We start from the raw sequence: 6,943 nt of genomic DNA on the forward strand, positions 1-6,943 counted from the left end.
AGATCCTATACGAAAAAAAACTGTTAAGATTTGTTTTATCCATGGCTTATTAAATTTATTTGGCTAAATATACGAATGTTTTCTGTATAGAATAACTATTAACCTCTGTCAGGACCTTCAAATATTTCATTTAACATTTTGAAAAGGGTAGAGTTTTGTTTCTAATCTATGTTTGGCGTAAGTTTTATGTTAGCGTCACAAAATTGAACCACCTTTTCCTGTTCTCTAAAATAGTTTAAATGGAAAGCTTATAATTTTGTCCTTGAAAGTTTGAAAACATGCTCTTATGAAATCAACTAGTCCCAGTGATTTTTTTTTTTTCTGTTCTGTTTATTTATCTCAATTTCTTTTATGGTGATTGATATATTCTGGTTTTCTATTCTTCATAGGTTACTCTGGAAGCTCATTTTTCAAAAGAGTACATCATTAAGATTTTCAAACGAATAAGAAAATTTTATATGCATACTTAATGTTTTTTAAAAATCTTTGTCACGTCTCTCTATACACTTTTATTCACAGTATTTTATTTGTATTTTCTCTCCTTTTTTCATTAGATTTTCTAAAGCATTTTTTATATTTCCTTTCTATGATTTTGTTATTTACTTATCACTACTTAAGGTTGTCTTTTTTTTTTTCAATGCTGCAAAGTCCCTTCTTAGTGGTTAATTAATATGAAACTTAAGACTCTGAACTTGCCTTTGAGTGCAACTTTGGCAACCTTTTATAAATTTTGGCCTTGAATTTTGCTTCATTTGAAATTTAATATTGCAAGTCATAATTTGTGTTTGGTTGTCTTTACATTTTTTATCAATGATTCCCAAATGGGGTCTAGGAACTCCTGGGAGTCCCTGAGACCTTTTCAAAAAGCTCAGATGGTCAATATTTTCAGACTAATTTTAAGATGTTATTTGCTTCTTCACTCTCATTCTCTCAGGAGTATACAGTAGAACTTTCTAGTCTATGTGATGTATGACTCTGATGCATACATGCATCACACTCTGATAGTATGTATGCTTGTGAATTTTTGTGTTTTAAAAATTTCTTAGTTTTTATAAAACTTCTAGAAGAAAACATGGAATAAAGTCCTTGTGATCTTAGGTTAGGCAAAGATTTCTTGGGTAGGATACAAAAGCATGAACTATAAAATAAAAAATTGATAAATTTAACTTCATCAATATTTAAAATTTCAGCTCTTTGAAAGACACTGTTAGAAAAAGAAAGAAAGAAAGAAAAAACAAGCCACAGAGTAGAAGAAAATATTTGCAAAACACATATCCAATAAAGAATATATAGAAGTTATAAAGAACTCTTAAAATTCAGTAATACGAAGACAACCCAATGGACAAAAAATCTGAGCAGACACATTACCAAAGAAGACATACAGATAGCAAATAAGCACCAAAACTATGCCCAACATTATTAGTCATTAAGGAATGCAAATTAAAACCATAATAAGATAATATTGTACATCTATTAGAATAGCTACAATAAAGCTTTAAAAAACTGACAATATCAAGTCCTGGTGCGAATGCTGAGTAAGTTGAACTCTCGTATACTATTTGTAGAATTGCAAAATTGTTCAACCATTTTGGAATTGTTTCTTATAAAGTGTCTTATAAAGTTAGACAACATACAATATGATGCAGCTATCCCATTTCTGGGTCTTTACTCAGAAAAATGAAGACATGTCCACATAAAACCCATTCACAAATGTTTATTGAGGATATATGTATGCAGATGTGTGTGTATATATATATATATATATATATATATATATATATATATATATATATATACAGAGAGAGAGAGAGAGAGAGAGAGAGAGACAGAGAGAGAGAGAGAGAGAGACAGAGAGAGACAGAGAGAGACAGAGAGAGACAGAGAGAGAGACAGAGAGACAGAGAGACAGACAGAGAGAGCGAGAGAGATCTATATATATATATATATATATATATAACCAAAGACTGGAAAACCCAAAATGTCCATTGTCTGGTGAATAGATAAAGAAATCATAGTGCAGCCATACAATGAAATACTTCTCAACAATAAAAAGAACCAACGTATTGATACATGTAACAATATAGATTAATGTCAAAAGCATTTTGCTAAGTGAAAGAACCCAGATTCCACAGGGTATGTGATTTATATGATTTGCAAAAAGTCACACTATAGGGCCAGAAAACAGATTGTCTAGGACTGGTAGTGGAGAGACACGTTTAACTTCAAAGGGGTATGGAAATACCCTGTATCTTGACTGTGGTGATGATTATACAACTCTTTAGATTTGTACAAATTCATAGAATTGCATATTTAAAGGGTGAATTTTACTATATACGGATCAATCAACCTGACTAAAAAAGATCAGTTTTAATTTATAATACAATCTATGTGGATTGAACGAGATTTGTGGTGGTAAATCTACAATGGGCTCACTGCACAATCCATAGCAATGTAATCATACCTCTGAAATTCTTCCTGCTTTAATTTTTTCTTTGTAACATCTTCCTGGTCTCAAAGTATAGATTTAGAAGAGGATAGGGATTTTTCTAGGCCCTGACAAAAGCAGTAAACAACCCCAAAAAAGAAATAGGTGAAGGCTTATTTGTCATAAAATCATAAGACTAGAATAAAGCCTAACAGAGACCAAGATCCATTCCTTTATCACTAAGCATTTTCTTAAAGATAAGAAGTTATCTTATAAAGAAAGGTAAAAAGACGCTCTTCTATTTCTCTTCTCTGCTGTCTGCTAGTACTTGGAATTCCAAGGGAACATGGAAAGACATAAAGACAGAGGAAATACATGGATAATACTAAAAACCCACATTCATATTTACTCTACATGTTACAAAGTGATTTTTGTGCCTCTTATTTTATCCTCTCAGCCGTCCTATGAGGCAGATCTTCTTTTTATAAATTAGGAAACATTCTTTTTTTTTTTTTCTTTTCTAAAAATGAAGCTTAGAGCTGGCTCAAGTTTACACACTGAGTAATCATCTGCTGAAACCTCATATTCAGAAATTCTAGCTCCAAATCTTGTGTTACTTCTACCAAGACCTGCTGGAGAGAAAAAGCAGCAAAAGGGAAGGTAAAGTAATCAGGAAAAGGAAGGGAACTTCCTCACTTCCAGGTAGCAGAATCAGAGTGGCCTGGTCTTCTCTGTGCATAAGACCGCCATGCTGCACAAGTTAGTTTCAGCTCTTCTTATGACTTCAGTATCATGATTGTCCAACCTACATTCTAGGCTTTATAATCACACCTATATTAGCATTTCCTCCTAGGCTTCACTTTCTGGCCTCTTGGTATCTTTGTGCCTTTTCTCTGAAGCTTCTATGCATTGTCTGTTTTTCCACTCAGATGTAGAAGCCAGAGCTGGATGAAATCTTTCAGTTCCGTTTACCTTCTATTCACCCCTTTCTACATCTCAATGAACAAGTCTGTGAACAGATTAAAACATGATTTAATTCAATGTACATCAGTTGTAAATAAACGATTTCAAGGAATGAGATGTATGCCTTAGGACCAGTGTTTTATTTAGCTGGGTTTCATATTAGCTATTTCTCCTTTTACTAATACCACCTGATAATTAGGTGAAAAAAGAAGGACATAAACTACATTGATTCTAAACAATACTATACATCCCCATTTCCCAGGTTGCCTCTCATCTAGAGATACCATTTTTTTCAGTTCTGGCAACAAGGAACCCTAGTAAAAGTTAAGTCAAAACTTTCCATCAATTGATGATGGAAATTAAAAAATGGCAGTCAATTTCTGCTGACTGTCATCCATCACCACTGACAAACAACAGGAAACATTAACTGATAAATTACCATGTGCTTCATGTTCATGTTCATGTCCCTTAATCCCCACAACCTTAGAAATTTGATACTGTAACTTCCATTGCAGAGAAGAGCAACATCAATCTAGGACATTTAACTGTAAAGCTTTTGGCCACTTCGTTCCACTCCCAGAATACTGGCAGATATTGTACTGTCCAACCAACAGAGAGCAAGATGTTATTATAAGGAAAGGGGAAATATGTTTTACAGATTTCTAGAATGAATAACGCTAAATTTACAAATGACAGTAGAAAAGAATGAGAATGGAAATTTTTTCTTAGAGTAGTGATGGCAGAATTGATATGAGTATTTGGGTTTGATTGTCTTTCCAGATTAGTGCCTTCATCATCCTGTTTTTGCTACCCCTCTCTGAACCATGATAGCAGGGGCTCTATCTATGTCTCAGTTCACCAGAGCATAGTGCAGTCAGTACGGCTATGTTAATTAACTCCGATTGCTAACTGGTGGGTCAATTCAGTCACTAAACAGTCCAATTAATAGATGAGAGTAAGTAGGAGACTGAATGTGCCATGGTGAATTTCATCCCTGCCTGTTGGTTTTTCAATGATTGATCTGATCCACCATGCATCTAACCCATTTGATTATTAAGATACCTGAAATACTGTGTATGGTGTTCTAGCTATTTCAATAATACAGTGATGGCCTTGAAATGCCTCTTCCTCAAAAACAGAACCAGCCCTGGGATGAAAGCAAATTCATTAGGCTTATCTGATTTTTTTCATGGCTACATTTTTTAATATCAGATTCTCTACCTAAAATACATACATTCTTTATCTTTTATCTCTAACATGAAAAATATGTAACAATAAAATAAATTGCCTTAAAACTTGATTACTTTGTACACTAGATTCCTTTGAATTTTCACACTAATAACTAGCAAGTACTATTGGCTATTAACTAATAATATATAGGGTTTTACCTGTTATTTTCAGATAAGACATTCTAGTTTTGCCATTTTATTTTTCATTAAAACATTAACAAGTCTTCATTGCCATAACTCTATCAAAGTTTCTGTACAAATATAACACATATATTAAAAACAATTAAAAAGAGTGATTAATCATGTGACTAATAAAGCTACATGTTTTTAATGGCAAGCCCATTAGTCTACTTCAGGAAACCTACATTATAATCCCAACTCCATTATAGATTCACTGAACTCAGAGAAACCAGAGTCAGAAGGAAGGATATTTTAGAGGCTTTTTAGTTTAAATCCTCAAAGGAGAGAAATCTGAGGCCCAAAGAAGTTAATTATCAAATCTCCTGATTCTCACCCCTGTTATAACCTCCACGTCTAAAGTCTAAGAATTTATGATGAAAAAAAAAATTAAAGTACATTTTACAACTAATTAGATTATGAAAATATTTCATGTCTTGATTACTATGAGTGAATCTCCAAAGTACAGTATAATTAAGATTGTATAGTGTTAGCCGTTCAATTTTGAAATATGAATGCCAACAGAATTTGTAAAGATTTCTTGAGTGAGACCAGTTTTAAATTGTGACCCATATACCTTCATTACATATTCCACTGATAGTTTTTGGTTCTAATATTACTTTTCAGTATTAATAGCTAAACAAGCTGAATTGAGAGTGTAATGGCGGTAGGTGGAGAGTATAATGTGTGAATTCATAGATTTATATCTTTCTATCAATTATTCACACATTCACCTAATTATTTAACACATATTGATTGAGTCTATTCCATGGCTCTGGGGTGTAGAAATAAACAAGACGTGGTTACGTCCGGACCCCACAATTCAGAAAGAGACAGACATGTCAGCGTAGGATTACAGTGCAGAACAGAATGTCCTGTGAGGAAGGTAGGAACAAGGTATGATAAACACATGGGATGATGCCGGCACAGGCTGATTAGGAAAGGACAGGCTTCCAGGAGGAGACAACACCTGGGCTTGAAGGCTTAAAAGATTAATAATAACAATACTAATAGATAATATTTTATTGATGTTTACAACATGCCAGGTGCTATTCTAAGCATTTTACATCTATTCATTTATTTAATCTTCACCACAAACAACCCTTTAAGGTAGGTCCTATTATTATCATCATTTTATATAGGAAGCAACCAAGTTTCAAGGTCATGGAGCTATTAAAGTGGCAGAACTTGAATTTGAACTCAAACACTTGGGATTGTGAAAAAGAAAAGAGAGCGAAAGGGAACAAAAAGATAGAATGAGATGAGGTCACAGACTTCAGCAACAGCAAATCATAAAAGCTTTGTGTGACATATGAACAGCTGTGAATTTCTCCTAGAGGCTATAATTACGCAGGGCTCTTCAGTGTATCAAAAGTATAACTCCAGCACATCCATTCTCACTTCCATCCCTCTGCTCACAATGCTACCAGAAATGTCCTTCCTATACCACTGCTCTTCTTTAATTCTTTCCTAGGCTTTAAAATTTATCTACTCTGTGACATATTCATGACATAAATCCCACTCACTATCCAACTCTTCCAGCACAAATAGCCCTTATCACATAACTCAATAATTCTGTTTGTTGTTGTACACTAATGTTTCACATGTATTTATCCAATCACCCCCCTTTAGGTCACATACTCTTAAAGGCTAGAAAGTTTTTCCTATTCTCCTTTATATTTCCACAGCATCTAGTACAGTTAGTGAGCATCTAGAAGTTACTCCAAAATAAAACTTACTTTAGAATAAAAACTGATAAATCGATAAACTTTAGGAACAGTGCAGTCGGTTGTTATTATTGTTGCTCAGAACAGAATTTTCTCAGCCTCTCTATCCGGTCATTCTAGGTGCTTATTGCATAATCAGATTTAAATCTCTACAATAGATAATTACAACTTGCTTGGCAAATGCCCAAACTGCTGCTCAGATGAATGGAGGAAGGACGATAAAATAATAAGAATATATCACAACACATATATTAGCTCTCACTGATTTTCTAATATCCTACTTCATAACTAGTATTAATTTCAAGATAATCATATTTGAAGATTAAAAGATCTCTTCAGTGTTTATGTTGTTTTCCTACACCTTCCAATTCAACAGTCTCTAGCCCTACTATTTAGACACGATTTCATTTTTAAATTAGCCT

This window comes from Rhinolophus sinicus, chromosome 15 (genome assembly GCF_057876585.1).
Source record: "Rhinolophus sinicus isolate RSI-liver-muscle chromosome 15, RSI-T2T, whole genome shotgun sequence".
Lineage (NCBI taxonomy): Eukaryota > Metazoa > Chordata > Mammalia > Chiroptera > Rhinolophidae > Rhinolophus > Rhinolophus sinicus.